The sequence below is a fragment of the Cydia fagiglandana genome, chromosome 11, assembly GCF_963556715.1.
Source record: "Cydia fagiglandana chromosome 11, ilCydFagi1.1, whole genome shotgun sequence".
NCBI lineage: Eukaryota > Metazoa > Arthropoda > Insecta > Lepidoptera > Tortricidae > Cydia > Cydia fagiglandana.
This window is the reverse complement of record NC_085942.1, coordinates 14,236,871-14,263,851: the sequence shown is the minus strand read 5'-3', so window position 1 is coordinate 14,263,851 and position 26,981 is coordinate 14,236,871. Positions and strand designations below refer to the sequence as shown.

General features: G+C 42.0%; 1 protein-coding gene across 2 annotated transcripts in view; it reads right to left on the bottom strand.

Moving 5' to 3' along the window:
- The window catches only part of LOC134669095 (uncharacterized), a 127,578-nt gene that overhangs the window by 25,165 nt on the left and 75,432 nt on the right, over positions 1-26,981 (bottom strand). The window lies entirely within an intron of this gene.

The window sequence follows — 26,981 nt, the reverse complement described above, 5'->3', positions numbered from 1 at the left end:
AAAAATAGTAACCTAAACGTAAAGACTAATCTAACACATGCATGACCCTAATAGCTATTTACGACAGTCTCCCCCACGTGTGTTAACACCGTCTTCATGCGCGGAGTAAATGAGGATGAGTCTGGAAACTGGGCGGCGGACGTCACCTGCGCGTGTGCGAACAATGGCCACTCTCACATGACCATCTGGGCCAGGAAATAGCTGGGCGATTACGCCTCTGGGCCACGTTCCTCGTGGCATGGAGCTATCCGCAATAATGACTATGTCACCTTCATGCAGTCTCTTCACGTTTTGATGAGCACCGGGCCTGGGGAGGAGGCTGGGTCGGTATTCCCGCTGCCAGCGCCTCCAAAATTGGTCGGCTAGCGTTTGCGCTGTTCTCCACGAGGAGAGCGACATAGTTGCGTCTGTGAAGACACCCAGTGGCGACATAGCACTTGATCGACCGATTAAAAAGTGGTTCGGCGTCAAGGCTTCGATGTCTAAATCTGGATTCACTGGTGTCAGCGGTCTGGAATTGACTATGTGCTCTGATTCTAGCAGTAAAGTATGTAGAACCTCTTCGTGGGGTGCTCTTTCTTTCAGTACTACTTTTAATGCCGTTTTAACGCTGCCTACGAGCCGTTCCCAGGCACCGCCAGCGGAGGGGTTGCCGGGTGGAATTTTTTTCCATTTTATGGCTCGCTCAGTCAAGAAGGGCTTGAGACTGTCGGGCAGCGTGTTTTTGGCCTCTGCCAGTTCTCTTTCAGCGCCGCAGAAGTTGGTGGCGTTGTCTGAATAGAGAACTGTAGGCGTGCCGCGTCGCGCTATCATTCGGCGTAGCGACAGTATCATGGAGGATGCCGAAAGTGAGGCGGCAAGCTCCAGATGTACAGCGCGAGTCGTGAGGCATGTGTATAGTACACCCCACCTTTTCTCGCGGCGGCGGCCTATAGTTATCTGCATGGGGCCAAACAGGTCTACGGCTGCAGCGGTAAACGGCGGCTGATTCGCTTTTAGCCTTTCTGGCGGCAAGTCACCTATGGGAACTTTGATTGGCATTCCCCTATAGGTTCTGCACCATTGGCATTTATTCGTTATGTAGCGAATGCTACCGCGCAGCCCGATAATGTAGTACCTTTGTTTCAACTCGTTGATGACGGTCGCGTGGTTGCCGTGATTGTAGAGTGCATGAAAATGCTGTATCAACAACTTGACGAAATCTTCTTTCGCATGTAAAACAGGCATGTGCGTGTTTTTATCGATTCTCGTGTTCAGTACGATGATTCCGTTTTTGTCAAGTTGTACAGCGATTTTGTATAGCGGAGATTTCTTCAGGAGTGGCCGCCCAGCTTCCAGAAGCTTCATTTCTTCCGGAAATGCAGCCTGTTGGCTCCTTCGGATTAGCAACATCTCGGCTAAATCTACATGCCCCTTGTTAATCTCTGTATCTGTTTTCTTAGCGAACAATGCGGCTTTGAAAACCTCGGCGGCAACTAGAATACTAGCGGTGGCGCGAACTAATCGCACGAATTTTGAGAACCTACAGACCTCCGGCAGGTACTCAAACCTATTCTCCGCAACGCCTACCGAACATACAAGTTTATTGACGCGTTCCTCGCCCGTATCGGCGACGGGCGTAGGCACTTTTTCGATCGGCCAATGCTCACTGGATTTACGTATAAAATCGGGCCCTACGAACCATCGGTGGTTCACTCCAAATTGCGCAGGTATTCCGCGGGTCGCGTCGTCCGCCACGTTAGCCGCACTAGGCACCCAGCGCCAGTTGGCGGGGGTGGTAGTGTTCTCGATTTCTGCTAACCTATGTGCTACGAACGTTTTATACCTACGTGGGTCCGCACGTATCCACGTGAGCGCCGTTTTAGAGTCAGACCAAAAAAACCTTTCCTTTATTACGTAATCTGACTCCTTGACGATGGTTTCCGCTAATCTAGTAGCTAGTACGCAGCTCTGTAATTCCATTCTCGGAATGCTAACTACCCGGAGAGGCGAAACGCGGGCCTTAGCGGCCACTAACGCGGAGGTTCTAGTCCCCTCGGGGTTGACGCTAACTAAATACACGGCCGCGGCATATATTTTTTCGCTCGCGTCGCAAAAAACATGCATATATGCCTCCCTATTAAATGCGGGCACGTGTCGCGGAATTTCCAAGTCTCGTAATTGTTGTACGTTATCAATGAACGATCGCCACGCGGGTGCGAGTGAGACGGGTATAGGCGAGTCCCAATCGATTCCTGTCCTCCATATCTCTTGCATTAACGCCTTACCTAAGACGGATATGGGGCTCACATAAGCGATCGGATCAAATATCGACATCGCGCTACTTGTTACCTGTCGTTTCGTAGGTAATTTCTGACCGTTAAGTACGTCTTCGGGCGTATTACGAAAGTTTACGTTGAAACCTAAGGTGTCACGTTTGTGATTCCATTTCAAACCTAAGGTACGCTCGCTCTCGTTCGCGCCTAACAGCGACGTTTCCTGATTGCTATTAACTACGTCAGCAATTACCGCAGGATGGTTCGATGCGAACCCGCGAAGTTCGAATGACGCGCGCATATTTAGCTCGTAAACCTCGTTTACTACGCGTCTCGCGTCCTCTTCAGACGTATCGAGGGCGATCAACATGTCGTCCATGTACGTATTCTTTATCGTTTTTTCCGCTGCGATCGGAAATTCTTTACTATGCGATTTTGCGTTTTCGTTTTTGACGTATAGCGCGGTTGTCGGCGACGCTGCCGAACCAAATATTAGCCGCTTCATCCTATATTCTTGCGGTTGGGAGGTACGGTCCTCTCCCCTCCAAACGAAACGTAACGCATCGCGGTCTTGCTCAATTATTTCGATCTGTAAAAACATCTCTTTGACGTCCGCTATTACCGCGATTTTACCCTCGCGGAAACGCACTAGCACGCCGAAAAGTGATTCTAACAGGTCGGGGCCAGCCAACAGCGCGCTATTGAGCGAACGTCCGTAAGCTGTGGCGGCCGCGTCCCAAACTAATCGCATTTTCCCGCGTTGCGGGTGGAAAGTTGGGAAGTGGGCTAGATACCAAGTCCGGGGTGCCTCGGGGGGCGGTCGCGAGTCCATTTTCTCCGCGTAACCTTTGTCGAGCAAGTTGTTCATATGCTTCGCATATTCGGCCTTAAGTTTCACATCGCGGTCTAGCTTTCGTTCTAGACTGTACAGCCGTTTCAATGCTTGCTCTCGGTTATCGGGGAGTTTCTCGTCATCTGACCGCCAAAGTAAGCCCGAGCGATACCTTTGCTCCCCCGGTATCTTTTCGCAGGTGGCTTCTAACAAATCTAGCGCACGTTGGTCGGGATCGGCCCGAGGTAATTTTTGCGAAACGCCTAATGACTCTATATCAAAATGCCGTTTCATCAATTGTAAGGCCTCGTCATCCGCGGTATTAGGCCTTGCGTGCCCAACAAATTGTACCGCGGCGCGACGCGTACGGTCTGGTCCATGCAAAACCCATCCTAGCCTGGTTAAACTCGCGACTGGGAGGTTGGGCGGACCGTCTATAATTTGCCGACTAATGATGAGATGCCAGTTATCTTGGCCTATCACGATAGTAGGTACTGCGGGGGGGTAACTTAATTCGTCCGCGATTTTAGATAAATGATCGCATTTATCTACCAAGTCTCGCGGTACGCCCTGCGCTCCTAAACCTATATCGCAAACCGTGTAAGTCTCCATTAATTCCATATGTCGGCTACAAAAACCCCGTATTGCGACTCGTAACGCATACGAATCTGGGTCCCGTACTACACCGCCTATGCCTTCTATCTCTAATGTTTCACCGCGCACACGAGGTGCGATTCTATCCGCAGTTTCATGTAACATCAACGTCATTGCCGCGCCCTCATCGAGTAGCGCGAGGGTTTGGACGGTACCTAACGGTCCCGATACCTCTACTGGCATGATTTTGAGATACGTCTGCGGCAGTTTAACATTGAGTATTGCTTTGCGAGCTGCCGGCGCACTATTACCGTTCGCGGACCCGGCCGCGCTTAAACCGTGTAATAGCCTATTATGCCCGGCTTCGCACTGATTCATGCCACACGCGACATATTTACATCCAAAAAATTTACGGTGATTCGCGCCTAGACACCTAAAGCACAATTTAGCTCCCTTTGCCAAGTCCCAGCGCTCAGATACAGTCGCGGCTAGAAATTTCGAACACTCCTTAACTTCGTGTTCTTTGCCGTTGTTGCATATGGCGCACGCTTCGCGCGAGAAAGAGACAGACGATATCTGTCGCTTGGGCTTAGCTCCGGTGGACGCTGGCTTTTTCTTTAAATTGCCATCGCGGTGCTTTACTTGAGCTACGGTCGATTTATTAGAACGCGATCTATTTCCCGTATCACGTGTGTATGACTCGTGGTAATCTGATTCCGATTCCGAACTATAGTCGCGAAGGGACGCGGGGGCGCGGGGGCCAGCGAGAGCGCGGCTCGATCGACTGGGCTCGCGCACAGAGGAAACCGCATTTCGTTCATTTCGCGAACTATCATACGTATCACGGTAGAACGCGGGGTCGCGAGACCTAGAGAGAGCTTGGCTCGATCTTTCGGGTTCGCGCGCAGAGGAAACCGCGTTCACTGCATTCCGTGATCGGTTGGACGGCTTAAGTCGGTTTATGCGCTTGGCCGCAGTGCTAATTTCGTTTAGAAACTCGGAAATTGCTACTAACCCGGGTGATTCTACGTTAGACTGCCTGTATTTGGCCCATTCATAGCGCACTATCAGATTCAATTTATCCACGATTTTATTCACGAGCTCAGGCGCGTGCAAGTATTTCTCTTGACGCAAGGATCTAATGGTGGCGACGGCATTCGCTACATGCGCGGCGAATGAGGTTATATTCGAATTGTCTTCGGATAAACGCGGCATGCGTTTAACGTTATGAATTTCCGTAAGAACAATCTCCTCAGGGTCGCCGAACTGCCGCTCCAACGCTTCCATTATCTCGTACGGATCCTGAACCGTGTACATTATTGATTTTACGGCCGTCCGAGCTTCGCCCTTAAGTGCGCGCCTAATCCGACTGACGTTATTGACGGCACTAAACATGGGCGACGTATCTTCGAACTCTGCCCTAAATGATATCCATTCGGAGATATCTCCGCCGAATGCAGGTAATTCCGGCGGTTTATGGTACATTGGCGCGTAGGTACCGTGCGGTACCTCTAAAGTGCGCGGGGTTGGTTTGCTAGTACGTTCGACGGCTGCCCGCGGCGGCGGTGGCGCGGTCTGTTTCGGCGGCGGGATTTTAACGTTTTCCTGTGCGATCTCGTGCTGTAACCTCGCTTGTCGTTCTACCCAACTTCTAGTACGTTCTTCGACGGTCGCGTCACTGCTGCCGACAGACTGCGCCTTCAGTTGCGCAACCTGCAGCCGTAAATTTGCAGTTTCGGACTCTGTCTTAGCAACGACCAGACGGGCTTTATGAACCTCGAGCTCGGCCATTAGCACGGCCAATTGTTTATCGCGTTCCCTAACCGATTTGCGACTTTTATGTGAATCGCGATTAGACGGCGCCCGCGACGGCGACGGCGGCGCATCGGCGTCTTTATTCACTAGCGTACCTGACCTACTACGATTTACTACCGTGGCATCTAACGTTTCCGAGTGTACCGACTCGTTTCCACCGGTAGTATTCGGGTTGCCACTGGTGCCCTTGCTCCACGTATTTGTCTCGCCGGACGTAGTCTTACCGGACGAGGGGGTAGGGGTGTCCATGCTGGCTGCGGGCGCAGGCGGGCCCTTGGTGCGTGGTCGTAGGCTCCTTGCTTCCTTTTCGGACATCTTTCTGGCTGGAACCACTTCACTTCACTTAACACACGCGGGGGTCCCTAACTTGACCTGCCTATATCTATGACTGACCGTTACCGAGCGTAACGCCAGGCCCTAGGCGTAGCGTGGATCCCTCGTGGCACTGAATCTCCCGCAATGGCAAAGTGCAATGCCTAGAACGTTCGAAAGCAGTGTGTGGGTATCAACCATGTGACACATGCAACGAAAGTTGCCAGGACACGTGAGCGGAGGACGACCTACACGCTGCACGGTCCGACCGGCAAGCCGGTAAATGGGTACGGAAAGGTATTGGGGTTGGGTCTGAGCCGAAGCGAACCTCTAGGCCCAGCGCGTTCTTTATTCAGTCTTGCCGTCTGAGTCAAGCAATGTCGCTTAAAACTCAGCGCGTACTTGTTTCTTTTTTGCCGTCTGAGTTAAGCAATGTCGCTTGAAACTCAGCGCGTACGTGTTTCTTTCTTGATTCTGAATTAAGCTATGTCGCTTGAAACTCAGCGCGTACGTTTTTCTATCTTCATCCGGCTTCAAAAGGACCAAACTGTGGAGTGTAGACTGTAACTTTTCGTGATGAGGGGTTCGTTGGGTGAAGCGTAGAAACTCGCCGCTGGAACGCGCTGGCCGTCGTGCTGTCTCGAAGTCCGCTATACCTCCATTTACCGGAATATGTGTTGTGTGAAATAAAAACACATATATCTGAGTTTATTTACTGGAGAGTGTTCAGGCAAGTGATAGAGTTAAGCGCTCTGAGTTCTCTGAATATGCTTTTTTTTTTTTTTTTGAGGTTTATTAATGGAATTTAGAGAATGGACCTCTATCCTATCCATAAGATTGACGCCGGGATGTCCCGGAGGGACATCCCGGGGGAAAAGAAAAGATGCCTGTGTCCTGAAGGGACACAGGTCTTAGCCTCTTGTGAGGGTGTTGAATGTGGTCAGTCGGTTGGTATAGTCAAATTGGTTATATGTCAATAAGTTGTCTGTTTTGTTTGTCAAACGGGGGGAGAGCGAGTTGATGATATACACATAGAGTAAGGTAGAATTTGTTAATCAGCTAAGTGTTGGCCAGCGCGACCGCCCCTGCAGCCATTTCTTGTGACGTAGATACCTGCGAAGCAAGGGTTAGGGGTGCACCCACTCTCGAGTTTGATTTTAATCTGTTATGTAATGTAAGTATGTGCTCTATTGCGGTTGTGGCGTCAATGTCTGTCAGGTTAGTCAAGTCTATTTTATGTATGCAGTCGGGTGGGAATGTTTCTTTGCGGGGGGGGTCTTCAATTAGTCTGATCGTTATGTTGTCATCTGGATCTGTAAGAACATGTTTCGGTCTACGCTTTCCCCTTTTAGGGTTTGGTGAGGGGGAATAGGAAACAGTGGAAACTATTAATGGATTCGAGTGGTGGGGGGCTTTGTCAAAGTACCTCCTTGAGGCGTATTGGAAAAAGTTTTGGATTGACTGTAGGTTCAGGTCGTGATGAAGGTCTTCGTTTCTGATATACCAGGCCGCACCGACTGCCCTTCTAAGGAACCGGTTTTGTATTATTTGAAATGACTTAAGTTTGTTTTTTGATGCGTGGGCGAAGACAACGCAAGCATAGGAGAGGATGGGTCTAATGCACATTTTATACAGCATTATTTTCCCCCTAATGCTCATGTTGCTATTACTATTGATGAGAGGATTTAAACGGCCCATAATAAAAGCTGCCCTGTCCCTTACTATTTTGATATGTTTGTTAAAGTTTAGGCGGGTATCCAAAGTTACTCCCAGGTACTTGGCATGCTCACTCCACTCTATATATTTATTGAAAAGTTTAATTTTGTCGTAACTGTCCTGTGTTTGCTGTAGTCCCCCTCTTTTTCTAGTAAAAAGGATGGCTACGCTTTTTTCCGGGTTAACCTCTATTCTCCATCGGTCGAACCATTCCCCTAGGGAGTCGGCCGCTCGCTGGAGAAGAGAGGTCATCATAGTTGGAGAGCGGGATGAGGCATAGAACGCTGTGTCATCAGCAAAAAGTGCGTAATGGACATCATGAACTTTGGGTAGATCATTGACGTACAGGGAGAACAGTGTTGGCGACAAGACTGAGCCCTGAGGCACGCCAGCCCTCACCGGGTGAAAAGTGGAGAGCGTCCCCTCCACTCTGTAGCCAAAGCTTCGACCGGTTAAAAAGTCATTTATGATGTGGATGAGACGTATTGGCACACCTAGTTTGTTTAGCTTGAAAATCAAGCCGGTGTGCCATACTTTGTCAAAAGCTTTGGCCACATCAAGGAAGACCGCTCCCGTTGGTACGGGTCTCCTCCTCTCCGTCAACCGGTAAAGGATGTGCTCCGTGATTCTATGGACTTGATGTACACACGAGTGGTCCGCCCTGAACCCAAACTGTTCCCCCTGCAAGAGGTCCTTTTCGTTTATGTATTGGTGAATCCTATTTAGGACACAGCGTTCGTAGATTTTGCCCATGATGTTAAGGAGGCTAATAGGTCTATAACTAGTGGGAATATTACTCGGCTTCCCAGGCTTTGGGATGCCAATGACGACCGCCACTTTCCATGCTGATGGAAAGTGGCCGCCTTCAAGCGCTGCATTATAAATTTTTAAAAGTATGTGTATTATTGAGTCTGGGAGAAGTTTGAAAAATCTATTGGGTATTCCGTCTAGTCCAGGAGCTTTCAGTGGTTTTAATTTATTTATTATTCTTTTAAGTTCAGTAAAGGTGATCTGCTGGAGTGGTGGGTCAACTGGTGGGTCTAAAAGGAGCTCCTCCACCTCCTCCTCTATTAAGGGGATATGGTCTGGATCATTTGGTTCCCTGCCGGGAGAGCACTGGTCCTCTAGACTGGCGGCTAGGCATTCGGCCTTTTCTGTGTCCGTAAAAGCCGGTATTTGTGTGTCGGGGCGAACAAGTGGGGGCATTAACACTGTCGTGTCAGCTTTGAGAGATCTGGCCAGTTGCCAATAGGCTTTGTGCCCTGGCCTGATCTCCTCAAGCATGCCATTCCACTTGTCCTCTCTGTGCACTTTTAATTTTTCTTTAATTTGCCTTTGTAGTCTATTGATTAAGTTTTTGCTCTCCCGAGAGGGAAAGCGAGCGTAATCTTTTAAGACATCATTTTTTCTGTTTATTAGATCGTTAATTTCATGGGGGAGCTGCCATCGCCTATCATCATCAGCCGGAACTGACCTGGTACAGCTGTTTATGACCATTTGGAAGCCTTTGGTTATATCATCAACTGCTTTTTCCAATAGGGCTTTTGATGATAGGTTTGTATTAATTAACTTTAAAAGCGAACTGTCCTCCCTGGCCAGCTCCACCCCCACGTTTACCCAATTCACCACTTTCTTTGTGGTGTCCGGATCCGTTGGGGGGGGACCCAGCCTGAGGATGACAGGCCTGTGATCTGAGTTTAGGATATGAGCCACCTCTATTGATCTCATTTTTAAAGTAACTTTTTTCATTAGCGCTATGTCTAGGATGTCGGGAAGGAAATCGTCCTGGTCCGGGTAATGGGTAGGCTCGAGGGGGGATAGTATGTCAATCGGCGGGTCTGATTTCAATAGGTACTGACATAACAGCCTGCCATTACCATTGTTCAGCCTACAGTTCCATTGGACGTGCTTGGCATTGAGGTCACCGGCCACTATGACCGACTCATCCATGCCAAACACGGTCTCCAGGTCCTGCAGGCTGATACTTTTGGAGGCAGGCTGGTATGCTGAGACTAATGTGATTGGGTTATGACCTGTGAATGCAATTTTGCAAGCAGAAATCTCCAGGTTTGATAAGGTAGGAGGGGGTATGGTCGAACAATGTAATTCTTTTTTGTAATAAATTAGGGTACCACCTTTCATTTGACCTAATCTATCATTTCTAATTAGTTTATAATTTGCAATTTTTGGGCATCTGTGATTGGGCTTTAGGAAAGTCTCCTGGACCAAGAGAACGTCCAATTGTAACGATTTCATGGCACTATCTAATTCTTCCTTTTTACCTTGAATGCCATTAATGTTATAAAAACCTATATTAATTGATTTTGGTTTACATCTACTAGCGGGCGTGCAATCCATTAACGCTATTTTTACATAAATTTTTAATGTTTGAGAGTAACTTTGCATGTTGTGCCATGGCTATTAATTGTTGTGCAGTTGAATTTGCGTTCCTTATTTTAGAGGCCAGTAAGCAGACCTCGTCTATGTCTAAGGTGTTTGCCATATCCATAACTAATTGTAGGTCCGCTTCAGGGTTACCATATGAGTGAGGAGTGAGGGAGAGGTGAGATTGTTGCGGTGGCGGGACAACTGAACGCCTTTTATTGTAATTTGCGGACAGGTGCGGCTCACGGTGTTGAGGCTCAGAGGTTGGTGGGGGGGAAGGTTTGAGTTGTGAGGGAGGGGGGGAGGGGCTCATTTGATATGTGTGAGGGGTCTGGGTTTGGTGTTGGTTGGCATTACTCGTAGTTTGTTGCCAGGGTTGGGGGCGGGAGGGGGGGGGGTTCCTACCCCATGTGAAGTTTGAATTTTGTTTCACTTTGGATTTTTGTTGGGGTGGATTTTGTTGAGATTGGAATTGAACTTGTGTGGATAGGTTGCGTGGGGTAGGTAAGGTAGGGAAGGTGACCCTAGCATCTACTGACTCAGCCTGAGAGAGGTCAAAGTTAGGCTGGTTTGTTGATGGCATCTGCTGGTTATGGGGGTTATTATAATTAACCCTTTTACGGCGGGGTCTGACATTTTTTGGAGGTGGGGCTGCCGGACAAATTGAAGCATTTGCAGAATGACTACCTCCGCACAACACGCATGTAGTTACAAATTTACCTGTTACAGGGTCAGGCTGTCTGTCGCAGTTTACTGTGAGATGGTTACCTGGGCATTTGACACACCTTGGTGGCATTTGGCAATATTTGGCGGTGTGGCCATAACGCTGGCATTTTTGGCACTGGGCCACTCTGTTGCTCTTGTGAGGCGGTTCTATTTTGAGCCCACTAAGGCCACATACATGTTGTATGTCAAATATTTTTTTCCCTTTTTTTGTTAGGTCTAGCACAACCTTAACTGCGTTAAAAGGTTCGCGTTTGTCTTTAGGTCCTTTTAACATTCTGGTAACTTCTAGTACCGGGAGGTCTTTGCTGATGAGGTCATTTTTAATGTCATCAGTTTCGATGCTCACTGGCAAACCGAGGATAACCACCCTCAGCTTCCTCTGCTTGCCAGTAGGGTGGGAGTGGAATCCGTCCTTTAGTAGTTTACGCCAGCCTCTGTATTGATCTGGGGTCTGGGTGTCTATATATAGTATAGGTTCTTTGGTATATTTGCTTATACCTACATGTGACCTTAGGAACCCTAGTTTTTTAATATTAGCTTGTTTTGAAAGAGTTGCCCATCTGTTAGGGTCGTAAACTACTAAAGAAGGGGGGGATCTGGGCTTCTTTTTGGGCTGGTCCTCATCCTCATCTTCTTCTGTATAATTGTCATAGTCATCGTCCTCAGCAAGTGAGTCGTTGTCCTCGTCGTCATATACCAACTCCATCTCTTGTGTGTTTTGCGAGTGAGATTGTGAGTGGTGGTTTGGGGATTGAGTGGGTATTTGGGCTGGTAACGCGTGGCGGTTAAGTTGGGAATCGTCATTATTACGGTCTGGTCGTGTTTGGGGCCATTCGCCTTGAGGTAGGTGAGAAAACCGATTTTGCGAAATTGGAATGTTTGTATGGGGCTGTATGGTGGGAGGGGGGGGAGTCTTGACTGACGACTTTTTCCTCCTATTTTTCCTTGATTTGGTCGTCTCATATTCATACTCAGATTGAACTGAGGTGTAATCCCTATCAGAGTTGCTGTCTGTGTCGTATAACTGGTCTCTGGTAATATGTTCGTTTGAACAGCTGATTATATTTGTGTTGGTTATTATTTTATAAATTTCCTCCGTTTGGGGGGATCGGGATCTCGGACGAGGGGTGTGCCCTTCGTCTTGGGGGGGGGAATTCACCCTATAGGGGTGTATTCTGGAGGACGCGCTACCGCGGCTCGGCGTGAGCGAGTGCGAGCGAGCTCGGTGCCCGCCGCGGGAACGCGCCTCAATGTCACGTCGTCTATGGTCAGAATTTGTGCAACGATCTGTCGTAGTTTGAGAGTTATTAGTGGGTGCAACCCTACCTTTGTTATTTGCTGTGACGTCGTCACCGATGCTGGCACCTGGTAGCAGGGGCTGCCGCCCCTGTGGGGCCGTTGAGGGCTGATAGGGGGCCGCCTCGTGGCTGATGGGGGGCCGCCGCGTCTGATGGGGGGCCTCCGCGTGCTGATGGGGGGCCGCCGCGGCAGGTGGTTTGGAGGAGTCCTCACCAGCGGCCGCCTGGTTTTTTGACTGATGGTCCCTCCACTGTTCAATCAAGTGAGGGTAATAGAATCTAATGAAATCTTCGAAAGAGGGCATTTTGGGGGATTTTTAAGGAGTCTCTGTCTCTAATATTTTTTTTTTCACGCACGGCAAGGTGGCACTTGGCACTGGAAAGAGTCACTGTCTCAGGTGGTTTTTATAATAGCACTGCAATCCTTTATGACACACACAGGCACACGGAGCAATGCTCGACGTGGCAGGGCGTAAGAGAACCAGCACGCGGAGCCAGGCTCGACGCGGCGGTAAGCGAGCGGTATTTCAGTAATTACGTCAGTGAACGCGTGCGCTCGGCGCGGCGTCCGGAGCGGGAATCATCTATTTTTTTTTAATCATTTTTTTCTCTGAATATGCTACAAATGGCGCGGGTTTATATAGGAATGGCCGGGCGATTTGTATCTCTGAACTAGTGGGCATTATATGCAGAGTGAGTTTTATTTATTTCTGTCAATCTCGTTAATTATAAGCACGTATGAAAGGAGCACGAATCCTAGACTTATAAATAGGTACAATATTAAGCACGTATGAAAGGAGCATGAATCCTAGACTTATAACTAGATATAAAACATTCCACGCAATTCATTTGACATAATATGTGAGCACAAAGTAAAACATGATATAAAAAGTAAAAATAGTAACCTAAACGTAAAGACTAATCTAACACATGCATGACCCTAATAGCTATTTACGACAGGTACCTATTCAATAATATTGTATATCATGGGATAATTGAATGTGCGCAAGTACGTAACTAATTACCTACCTATTTACTACTCATTATTGATTTTAACCCTTGTACTCTAGGTCCCTAGGTACCCTAGGTCTAATTAAGAAAAGGTATTTATCTTATCTAAATAATCTAATCTCGTGAATTTGAATATTATATTTCACAATAATAATGTCTCCAAGACTAATGTTTACGTGAACTTTATGTGCCTCCATCAAGTCTAATTAATGGTTTAATTAACATGATATTTTATATATTTACTGTAATATGAACGTATTTCACGATTTTCAAGGCATGTACAGCAAATAGGACACATTATCATGTACATAACAGGCAAATTGGAAGTACCCTTGTAGCACTTTTACCACAGAATAAATAATAGTACTAGGTACAGAAGATCCACTCTCTAACAAAACGCGTCTGTTGCGATCAGCACAGATATGGCCGCTAGGTGGCGACAGCGCCACGCGCGGCTTATGGGAAACCCCAAAATTGGGGTCGAACGATGTATTTTTAGCTACCTGTAGCAAAGCGACGAAATCGCGGAGTGAGACACGCCTGCTTTTACTAAGAAGAGAAGACTTTCTGCAAAAACACAAAAACGGCTTAACCGATCATGTTTGCTACAGTTTTTGAAAGCCTACTAACTAACTACTAAGCTTTACATTCGCGATTTTTTTTTCTTATCTTTGGACCCAAGGATCAAAAGTTAGAGGAGGGGGGGACACAATGTTTTATTTCTTTTATATGGATTATTTGCGAAAATATTATGTATATCAAAAAATTGTTCTTGAAGACCCCTATGAGTTCTAAAAGACCTATCTAACGACACCCCATAGGCTTTAAGCAAAAACCCACTTTAAGAAAATGTTTTTTTGTAGATTTTATATTACCACTTTGTCGGCATAATTGACTAACGACCACCGAGCAAAGACGCGGATGGACAGACGGACAAATAGACGGACATGGCGAACTATAAGGGTTTTTAGTTGACCACGGAACCCTTAATAGGGGACAGGTTTCTAACTGTAGACATGTTTAAGGCATGACAAGCAACGTCAATCGCAATGAAATGGCGTGGCGATGGCGTCCATTGAAGTTAATATTTATTTTGTATGAAAAATAGAAAGTCTAAATACTTCATAATTTTTAAAGGTTGATGATTAAAAGTGTCACCGTTTGAGGAGTACAATCTATGTTTTAATTATTTGCTCGTGTTACAGGCCACACCTGGTATAATCCTTTGTACGAAAATCTTAACAGTTTTCTTCTTATTTATTTCATATAATAAGCAAAGATAAATAATTGAAGCTTACATTAATAGGGCAATTATAAGATCTGGGGATAATCGTAGCAGGCGGTAATCGTTTATGTAATTAAAGGGCGTTGGGCCGAGCGATCCAGCTATAGCGAGATGAAATGGATTTAAGTTCGTTTATTGCTTGTAATGGCACTTTTAAGTATGAAATTCAAAACAGTTAACGTAATCTGAGTTGTCTTCTTCTATGTAGGTTTACAGTTACTTTTTTAAATCAGTATAATGAATAAATGAATGAATACAACATCACAAAATGAATTCTTTCGGTTAAATTAAGTGATCTGTAGTAGCTTTTAGTTTTCGAAATCGGTGTTCTAGTTGTGCTATATAATATGAATAAATGTGAATTAAATTTATCGCCACAAAATGAATTATTTCGCTCAGACCTAAGTGATCTAAAAATTTTAGGTCTATATTATCTCATATTAATAAATACAGAATTAAGTATTTATAGATAAGTCTTATCAACGTGAATCTATTGAAACTTCTTACTTAATACACATAGCTTTACGATATGGCTTTGATTTAGTAAGAATTGTTGATGAATAATTACGTGGGTACCTATAATATATATAACCTTAGAAAGTCACTTATTTACAAGGTATACAAATTGATTACATACTTCACATTTTAATATTCTAATTAGTCACTTTAGTTGATCAAGTGTCATGTAAATGCAAATTATTAAGTATATACTACCTACGTATAAAATGACAGCTCTTCATCTGTATTTTGTAAAGATTACGAGAAGGCGTAACAGTGAAAATGTTGAGCAAATTAACTCAGGTAAGTAGTCAAATAGTTAGACAAAATAGTGGAATGGCACAGCGCACTAACTCAGCGTGAAATACGAGGGACGTGCCAGATTATGATAAGACTTTAGCCCAGTAAATCATTGGATTTTCCGGTCGGGAGCCGACGCAAATTTAAGGAGGATCCCTTGGAGGAGCCGTCTACATGGCTCACGGCTGTTTACATGGAAATTCAATGTCAACAAATGTTAGAAATTACTGTTTCACGATTTTCCTGGATGAAATTTATATCAGACAACCTAGTACGTAATTTGAAATATAATAATAAGGCGACGTACTTGTTGCATCGATTTGACCCAATCATGATCAAAAGTGCCTAATGCTTCTACATAGTTACGAAATTAAACTTACAAAATTAGATATATTATTATAGGTACTAGTCATATTACATATTATCATTTGAAAAGTTATAACATAACTAGGTACCCATATGAAAATTTCGGCATCACAAAAAAAAAATGCGAGGTTAACTTCTATCCTATAGCGGCGGCGGTGCGGTGGTTAGGTTCCTATGTTAATGTTAACTTTTTCATAAATAGGTACCTATTAAGTACATATTATTTCCTAGCCTTCACGCGCTGATTGCAAGAAAATAAAAATTTCCGAATATCTTATGTTTGCACGGTCGTGTTATATTTCAAATACCTACCTACACTATACTTACTGCCTAATTAGCGCGATCCGGGGCGTATCAAACGCTGCGCACACATTCCCACAAATCCACGGCGTCACCACTAAACTTCTCAGGAAACTTGTACGGTGTTTGTTGCATACTTAACACCAGGGTCTAAGTTTGTCTTAACAAATTGTAGTGGGAAGTTAACCCGCACTCACGTACAGGCGGGGACAGAAAAACTTGGGCAGTACCTGTCCGAACAATGCGCACGTAGCTCTAGACTACAAACTGTTGAGCGCGGTGCGAGTTAAGGGAGCAAGCGGACTTAAGATGCCCAGTTAGTTCATGGGTTCGTAAAATGTGAAGGAAGTGTTAGAAGAAGTTATTTGATCACAGGCCATAATTTTTGAGGCACTGACCGTGACCAACTAAAATCACGGTTAAAATTCTGATGATGACTCATTTTAAATTAAGAAGCTCCTCATTATGGAGCGAAACATGTTGAATCTTCGACTGAAAATAACATGACATGAGTGATCCGTTTTAATATTTTAACCTCTAGCAGCCCAGGGACCTTTAAAAAGGTCTCCTGTTCCATTCTAATTTGAACTTTGTAGAGACAAAATAAAATTTCATTTTGCTTGGCAAGGTTTGACGTATGGGCGGCTAGAGGTTATTAAGCTGAAGATAAAACAGTTTCTACGATGTTCTAGTTTATGACTAACACTAACGCAATAACTTACAAAGTGCTTACAAACGATGGGTTTTAATTGAACTTGGTTATAATGCCATTAAATACAATTGAGTAATAAAACAATGAAAAGCTGACAAATTGTTCATGAAGGTAACATGATGTGCATTTATATTGTTCATGGTGCATTTATATGAACTTATTTATAAAATCGCCTATTAACTGGAATTGGAACTGTAATTGTATTAATAAATGTATTTTCTTTCTTATTTCTTTCTTTTCTTAATTGTAAACAGCGAGCAAAATGAGTAAAACATGAACGTACCTATTGGGTTTCCAAGTAGGTATACTATATGAGTAAAACGTAAAAAAGTGTGAGCAGAAAAAAGACATCGAATATCCCAAGTGTTTTTAAAGGAAACTATCCATACTTAATATTATAAAGGCAAAAGTCTGTCTGTCTGTCGGTCTGTCTGTCTGTTACCTCTTCACGTTTAAGCCGCTGAACCGATTTAGTTCAATTTTGGCATACATATGGTTTGAGTCCCGAGGAAGGACATAGGATGTGTTTATGTCGGAAGTCATCCACAGTCATCCACATCGACAGTAAAGGAAACGAGGAAAATACACATATAAATGGATAAAATCATAAAAATATTTATATATACCTACAGATTCATATTCATAATATAAAAAAAAAATACTAAAATACATTGACTACGATGAGTTCGGTCCATATGATCCAGAACTGAAAACCCACAAATACCTGGTCGGCATTAATTTCAAAAAAATCACGTAAATTCGTAAAAACTGTACTACTCTAAAAACTCACTAAAAACCGTAGGGCAACTATAATTATTCTCTGACTAGATATCGACTTAGGTGCGTATTAATAATTCCAGACGAGTGTAGGTACTAATGAAACAATAATACTTTTAAGCATTTTACGCTTATCTTTTGTTGCTTGAATACTTTATAAGATTAACGTAAGAGTTCAAACGGAGAGGTTTGGGACTCCGAGGGATGTGAGTGGGATTTTAGCAAAGTCCGTTTGGTTTTTGTGCTTTTTTTCTTTCTAGTTTAGTGCAGGTAAGTTCTGCTATGGCCGTAGCAGGATAATTTAATTTAGCTCTTTTGGAAATAGTTTCTAATGGTTTACTTGATTTTTAGGTTCAGACCTTAAAGTAGTGGCCTAACTGAAGCGACGAATTATGTCAACTTCCCGACAACTAGCTATTATTTTGACACGTCAAGAGACTTGTTTAAAGTTAATCCCAAGTGTGCAGTGTGCTTAACGTATTTTGAATGCCCAAAATATACGAATATCACGACGATTCTGGCACTCGAAAAGGAAAACAAACTACTTACATACATAGTTCCTTCTGAGCACGCAAACCCGGTTTTTTAAGGATGACTCACGTTAAACCGGGCCGTGTCCGGCAATTACTTTTCTGACATAACAGGCGATCACGTGATTTTTTCCATACAAAACGATGCGCCGGATGCTCTGGCCCGGACACGACCCGGTCTAACGTGAGCCATCCTTTACTCTTTAAGTATATACTCAATTTATAAAATAAAAATGGTAGAATAATGGATGAAACAGAATTGTATTCAAATTGGAGGCATCATTATAAAAAATGTCATTTAAATTCTAAGCGAGCGTGCCTATTTTAGACGTGATCTCATTTTGTCACTACATGCTTAGATTTATGACCTAAAATGTTATTTGAATAACAAGTGAATGTTTATTTTCGCAAGCTCGTAACTTTGTTATGAAAATCGGCATCATAAAATCAACCTTTGCCTGTGCAAAATAGAGTATTCATTTAAAGTATTTTATACAATCATTATAATAATTAGACTTTGCCCAATACTCGTGGGTTCGTCCTCGTAAAAATATTTTAATGAAGTCATATTATAAATCAATCTGATTAAAATAAGTTTTTCAGGGTAAAAAATGCCTAGGGTATAGGTACCTACCCGGATTTGAAACCGAGATTTCATATAGGCAGGTGGTTCCAACTGACTAGGCCAGGAGGTCTATTTTATTTAGTAATAGTAGTATTTATTTAGTAGAGTATTTATCTGTAAATTAATAAGCACTCAGCTCAGCTACATTGCATTCGAAAAAAAAACATTTTAACAAGGCAAAATGATGATTTATTTATTTTTGATAAATTGTATGCCCAGTACTGACAGAATAAAGTACCAAATTATCTTCAAATCAAATAGCCAAGCGGACAAAAAGGTTTCTATGGGCGCCGCGCCACTGTCACTAATCCAAAATAATCTCTAACTTTCGATTAAAGTTATTATTTTCAAATATCTGGTATCGAGCAGGGATGTTGCGGATATTCGCATCCGCATCCGCGGAACATCCGCATTATTTTCAACATCCGCATCTGCATCCGCATCCGCATAAAATCGATGCGGAGCATCCGCATGATGCGGATGTCGACCAAGTCGGTAACAGGAACGTATTAGCGGCGGCGCCGGCGGCGTAAGTGCTAGGTAATTTCGTCATTATATATAACGAAATCATCTAGAATTCTAGATCCCGAAAAGTCGCCCAAGTTACTGATTATTAAACAAAACGCACCTATATTTTTGCTCAAATACTAAATGCTAAAAATGTAATATTGGACGTTTTTTAAGAACCTAATCTTGACATCCGCATCCGCATCCGCATCCGCGGATGTGAGGCTTTAAATATCCGCATTCGCATTCACATCCGCGGATGTCAAAAAATCTGCATCCGCAACATCCCTGGTATCGAGTTATAATATCACCAATGCACAAATCCAGTAAATTGTAAAGGACCCAGATTGTATGTGTAACAATGTCCCATTGAAAGCACAAAGCCACAAATAAGAAACGGATCGGAGAAGAGGGAAAATTGGATTTTCTTTGAGTGAAGTTCTCCATTAAATTGAAGCTGGCTCTATACGCGAAATATCTAACTGTTCGCTGTAAATTATAAAAACTTATTAGAAAACAATCTTTGATGTTACGAAGGTATCTTTTGGATGGGCGATTTATTCGTATAATTATTCAGTATGAATATGAAATGAAAAGCTTTGAGCAATACTAAATATAAAACAAGGTTACGGAGACTGCTTACCATTGGGCCGGCCGTTTACTTGTTTGCTAATATCGACGTACTATAACCAATTTTCCTTTAAGACAGAAAATGCTCGGCTCGTCAGAGTTACTACATACGAGTACTTGAAATAAGTAGTAATTGGATGCTTGGTAATAATTTAAAACGATAAATGTTTTAACGGTTACAAACTTAACGAAGTACTGCAGTTTCAAAACCATTCGTTGCAAGTCAAGTGAAGACAAGGTTGTCTTTGGAGTAGGTACAGTATCATTGTGAAAGCCATTTCTGTGGCCCTAGTGAAAAAGGGTACAAGTCTCACGTAGCTTAGGAGTAAAAGGGCACAGGTGTTACTTAGAACTTATACCCATTTACAACTGCGCTGCCCGAGACTTATACCTTTTTTCACTAGGGACACAGATTTGTACATATTAATTATGGATTTCCAGAGCAAACTAAAGCATACTGTTAGGGTAGGTTAGGTACTAGTCAGTCGAAAGCTCGTTCGAGCTTTAAGCTCGCTTAGTTGCTAGTTGTTAAGTAATAGGTATATCAATCTCCAGTTGGCGATTGGCGTAAGTGGCGTAACGTGTTACTGGCTCATCCAGCTCGCAGTTATCTTATTATTTACTATGTATCTACCTACCTAGGTACTTACTGGATTTTATAGTTTTCAAAAGTAGTAAGGTAGACAGATAATCAAATACAAAGAGTACAAAGACGCTTTCAGATAACAGTAGTTTTGAAACTGCAGTGCAAAGTAAAGTTCCTCAAGTTTCAATTAAGTAATTCTCAAATACTCGTATATGTAGTAAATCTGACAAGCATTTTCTGGCTTAGAGAAAAATAGGTTAGATACTTAATTGTCACTTAATACGTACACAATAAAAATAACTAAGTGATAACGTAAGTACTTAGAACTGAAAAGTAGTCAAGCACAGGGTCAACCAAAAATTGCTCAACTAAGTAACTGCAGTGTAATCTGGCAGGTGGAGAACATTATTGAGAATACAACATGCTTAAAGTTTTCGGTATTTCAAGCTTTGCTTGCACCTTTTTTGCCATTCGTACTTTCATTGGGACGCGCATGAATTACTAGTATAGAACTAAACGATATTTTACGCAAAATTATTTAACACCGGTGGACGGGCAGCAGCGTCGCTCAAATTCGGTGTACTCGACTGCGATCGCCAACCCGCCTGCCAAGCGTGGCGATTATGGCATTCACCCTCCAAAAAAGGGGGAGGCCTATGTTCAGCAGTGGACGTCTTATGGTTGAGATGATGATGATGATGATTATTTAATAAAACGTCATATACTATTTGATAATTGAAGATAATTTAACTAATTACTCCGGTTCGAGGATTTCGAAAATTAACTAGACACCAAACTAAATTTCCGTCAGTGCGTGATATCGCAAAACCAACGTGCAAAGGCACGCGAGCACCTCTTGCGCCCGAATTCGGAAACGATAATTCAATTCGAATTATGATGTCTATTTCTTATAATTTCAATTGATTCTATTTTTTGTGAAGATTTTTATTGCCGTTAGTCAACAGCGATTGGCGCGCATGAAGTTGATGATGCTCAAAACATATTATAATTGTAGAAAACTGTACAAATATGATTAATTCCGTATAAAAGAACAATGCGTATATAAAAACGTGCATTTTTTGAGACTTTCATGCAATTTAACAGAAATTCAATTCTCATATAAATATTTTGTCAATAGTGTCTAGGACTACGAGATTGTTATGCACACAGCAAATTATATCGACGTTTTAATTGCACATGCGAAAATAAGGCATTGCAGCAGTGACACTAATTAACGTCTCGTCAGCAAATATGGATGCTGTAAACTAAATTTAGTTGGTATGTTTCAGCATGGAACTATGCCGTGATAATAACAATATTACTAATAACATATCGACTGCAGACCTCCAATTTAGATACCTGCATTAATTTACGTTTAAGCTGCAGAACATATTTAATAACATACCTTTGAAAATTTGTCGTTTTATACAAAGTTTTCATTATAACTGCTCTAACGTTGCTGAGCAGTTGACCGAAAACTACTGACGTTTCATTGCATTAACTGTACGGTTACCATCAGTTTGTCACTGACATAAACGCCGTCGAGAACGTAATTTACTTTCTATACATCCCGTTTGCACTAATATGCGAGTGCGAGCGAGATGTATAGAAAGTAAATTACGTTCTCGACGGCGTTTATGTCAGTGACAAACTGATGGTAACCGTACTGTGCTACATTCATGTAGATAAAAACTATGTTTTACAAAACAACTCTTCTTCGCCTAGCCTTTTCCTATATAATTTGGGGTCGGCTCTCCTCGTCATTCTTCGCCAGGCGTATCTGTCCTGGGTCATCGAGACATCTACTTACAAAACAACTATGCGTTATAAAAAATAGAGCCCTAAGTAACATAATAAAACCTATTTATAAAATTAAGTATAATTATTAACAGCCATGAATATGTTTTATGAGCAATTAACTCAATACTTTTAAGAAAATATTTCATGCATACTATTTCATTGCGTCTTATTCCCAACGTCCACTGTAGGCAAGCATATAAGTAAGCTTTATTACAAGTGTACTAAAGTTCGGTCTGCTATCAATTAGTCCACAGCACATTCTAAACGTACTGCTACACCGCAAGCAAATATGCCGTTCTAAACTGTTAACAATTTTACTAAACACTACTGAAAACAATAAGTTAGTAACACGTGTTGTGTCTGAGCAGGGAAACGTACCGTAGCGTTAGTTTAATGAAGTCATAACGGCTGATTTAACGGAGTTTTGGCAACATTAGCGTTTGAAATTAAATTGAATTCAACCAGCTGTGCTTATATACGTTCACAGCACTGTTTCATTTCATTTCATTTCATTTATTTAAACCACATGCAAGTTTACAGTGCAGAACCAAAACACTTACACATTAATTACATTTTTAACATTAAAAAATTTAAAAATTATATACAATCAATAAAAATTATACTTAAAGAAACAAAATGTCATCACATCTAGCTTATTCTAATATAAATGTCATTTGATAAATAAAGATAAAAGTCAACAAAGAAATAAAAAATAAATAAAAAAATAGTCAAATACAATTAGCGAATAAATAATTAAATACTATAATCATAATACAATAAATACCATTCTATGTAGAGCAATTGTTAAGATACAGCGTCACAAGCCTCACAAACGTCCCTATACTGTCAGCGAATACGTCGACCTCCGGGAGGTGCTGGACCATGTCATTCAGAAGCGCACACGCCCGGCGCGTCGGCGCGTTGTCAGTGCGGCGAGTACGCGCCACGCTGCGCGCGAACAGCGGCGGCCGGCGACGCGCCGCCACAGACTGTCCCGAGCCGTCCCGAGCGCTCCGAGCCGGCACCGCCAGACCTACCCGCTCTAACACCGCCGAACCACTAACTCTACCATTGAGTAGTTTATAGTAATGGATCAACGTCAGCGTCTTCCTCCTGAACTCTAGCGTATCCAGCCCTACCATCCCTGATACGAATAGCGACGGATACAGATATGGGTAGTATCCGTACTGGCGCTTATACAAAAACCTAGCGAATTTGCGCTGTATTTTTTCTACCATAGTGGTGTACTTCGATTCGTGCGGACTCCATATTATGGCTCCAAATTCTAGCCTACTCCGAACAAAAGCATTGTACAGCATGATTGCGACTCTGACTCTGTTAATTGTTATCAAACATTTTTTTAATAAACAACTAATTTTTGCGGTAGTTTTGACGTGTAATGTAGTTATATGTTGAACTCAGTTGATTTCATTTATCACCTTCACGTTTATATTTATAAATTCATACAAATTTATTTGACCCTTTAAACGCCGCACTTATCGTGCGCGACGCATCATCGTGAACCTTATCGGAATGCAAGAAGGTTGATATTGAACTAATAGTGCGTGTCATTTGACTTCTTTACGGTCAAAGGATTAAAATACCACAATTATACATAACGACAACAAAAACATTAACGACGAAAACAAAAAAAAAACGATTTTGTGTTAGTTAGATTAGAATCGACAACTCTTACTCAGACATGCCCGGTCTGAGAGTCTTATCCGATTAGGTAATAACTCAGTCTGCCCGTCAGTATGAATAAGACATTCTTCTAGGGATCTTGCGTTTCGTGTTAGAATAATACAAGATACCTGATCATACAAGAGCTACATGAAGTATTTTTTTTTTAATTAATTATTCTGACATCAAATACTAAAGATTATTTTATTTGCCAGTTCCCGCCTGCTTTTTGCCATAAGACAAATACCTATGACAATAAGAAATAAACGGTTGACTCGAATGAATGTTCACTTGAGTGAATTTTTTATTTTTCTTTTATTGCATGTTCACAACACAATACATGGCTTAGCTGGAATGACACAGAAATGAACGCTCAGTTGTTATTTTCTTTCATATGATGGCGGCAAATAAAGTCGTGTGTCTTGAATTAAGTATAACTTGTGATCATTTACTTACTCAAAATGTAAACAAAAGCAGTGAAAATATACATAGCGGTAGCCTTTCTATTCGACCATGAATTTTAAGATTAAATGTATTTCTCGTTTCATATAAGTCCAGCATCCATACATATAACATTACTGACAAAAATATCCGACAAAGAATATGCGAAAAAATAAAAAAAAAATTCCGAAATTACTTCTTTTTCAATCGTATCGTAGCATCCGAGTAAACGTTCTCTAAGGTGTTTTCAGGCTTAGCATTTCATTTGTCATAACTACTCTCAAAAATAAATTTACTTCAATCCATTGATTAAAAAAATATAAAAATTTAATCTGTTTATTTCATCAAAAAAGCATGCATGTTTACAACCCTAAGTTTAATCTTTTTTTTATAACCGTTGTATAGGCATTTTCACACTTGTTTGGACCGATATTAGAAATGCTGATGTCATATTGAAATTCAGTTCAATATTTTTTACTCAAACAAAACAAACAAACAAAAGTACAAAGACATAAAATTTAAAAAGTTTTACATCATATTTTCAAAATACACAATTTTGTAGCCTTTTAGTGGCACACGTTAAGCTTCCATCTAAAAATGTGCAGAAATTTTAAATGTTCAGGAACAAAGTACTTCCTTCCTCCACAGCTGCCAAGTCGACATTTAAATAGGCTTAAACTAGGTACGTTTGCTCTGAAACGTTCGGCCGGTTCACATATTATTAGGTGACGTATGGAGAAAACGAAATTGTACTTTTAACAGGATATTTTAAATCTAGTTAAACATAGTTAACGGGGCTGACGTTAGTATCCCTACTGCTGAGGCATATAAATAAACCGTTTTTCTTTTGTTTAGAACACTATCAATTGGAATTCAGAAATAAGCAATGATGCAGGAAACTATCTTGAAATTGATTATAGGTTTTTACTATGAAGTGCTTCCCATGGGAAATAGTATGGAACGCTCATTTATTTCTAGCATAGAAATGATATAGCGTAGTAGGTACTTTATCGTAGTTAAAAAAAGAGTATAACTAAGTTTTGTTAAAGCATGATACTTACTAATTAAAAAAAATAGAATATTATTTGTCATGCCTATCGGTACCTCATTTCATTGAAATATGATGTTATTGAATCACAAGAACAATCGATATGTCGGCGGCCGATCGTAAGATCAGGCAGATCGTAATGTTCCTCAAAACGAGTCAAAGATTTTCACATTTCACGATATGCGTAGGAATTTCACGATATGCCTGATTTTACGATCGGCCGCCGACAGATATATCATACTACAAAGTAATAATTATTTCAAGATTTTCCGATTCATCGATTAACCTTATTTCATCATGTAAGTTATTTATTAATAAACGTTTTTATATCGGATGTCCTAACTGGACCGCCTCTGCATTTTTGTCAAATGCCGCAATGGCTACATTTCTTGCAACATCTGGGAACTGAAATTCCGTACTCACTTGTATTTATTAGATACCTTTACCTTGCCAAACTATTTACACACAAATTCAGTCTATTCAGTTTTAGTTGTTGGGAAGTTAAGTTTAACTTTATTAAATGCCTAGTCTATTCTCTAAAGCCTTGGAAGTTGAATAGTAGGTACTTATGTATTATAATTTAACTACACGTAAATACTATGGATACTAATTTTGAAATAATGCCAAAATAATTTTCTGTATTCAATACTACATATATTTTTAAAAGAAGCATAATATTTAAACCTCCAGGTCCATATTCTGATTTCCAATTTTACTTATTGAACTAGTTTTAATTAGGAAAACGCGTTTGCACTAAAAACGGGTTTTTACTGTAACATAATGTATACCTACGCTAGGACTTCCTTTATTAAACTAATACTCGTATCGTGTCCAACGCTCCTCCTTTTAAAGTTGGTAACGCTAAGCTGGACAAAATTTGCCTTCCTATAAACCCCGGATTATATTCAATTAAAATGTTACGCCTTCGCCATTTTATATCACGAGAGCCCATGATTACCACGAGGCTGGAGCGAGGCCAGAAGGGTCGCTGAAGATAGGAAGGAGTGGCGTGAGCTGGTGAAGGCCCTTTGCACCTCTGGGGTGCCATAGGACAACAACAACAACATGATTACTATTAAACTTCAAGTTTTGTATAAAAGTATTTGAGAGTTTTGTGACACTTGAACGAAACTGAAATGAACGGTGGCGTTCTCAAACAAAATTAACATGGTGAGGGTGAGGTTGTCTTCTGTGCTAAGCTAACATAGGAGTGCATAATTATTTTTCACGGAAATGTACGAACGTGTCACTATTTCAGTCGGTTTCGGTACAATAAGTACTGAGGTTGACTGAAGTAGCATAACAAATACGAACCTCTTCGAGAAAATACGAAGGATAACAATTATGTACCTACTACATAATATGTATATATAAATGTCTTTAACTAGCGTTTGTCTAAACCGGCAACTGTATTTACAAACTTAAGTCAACAAATGAGCTACTGATCACAATTGAATTCGGCACGGACCAGTACTTGATTGTAACAAAGAACTATGACTCTCACGATCACAAAAGCTGCCCGGAAATCGCACGGAGCGCGGCATCGCGCACTGAATTAACGAAGTTGCTTTAGAAAATTAATACGAGCTCGCTCGTGCCGTATAATTTAATTTACTCGTGTTTAACAAAATCCCTGACGTGTGTGAGTCGCCTACTAATTTAGAAAGCTGTTTAGTGACAGCTAATTTCGCAACGGTTTACTTGCGCGAATATTTGCTACAGTTTCGGTCGAATTTGCGGCATATTTCAGGGCGTGACGAACGCAGGGGCGTACGCACTGACAGTTTGCTTTGATTAAATTTTGCTTAAGAGACTATATTCTTCATGCGTTTAAGTGAAATGACGATGTATCGCTAACATTACTCTGAAGAATCTGCAGTATACGAGTATGCCCCTTATTTCACAACTTAATTTAAGTGTAAAGATGTAACAGAGTTATTTTTATTTAG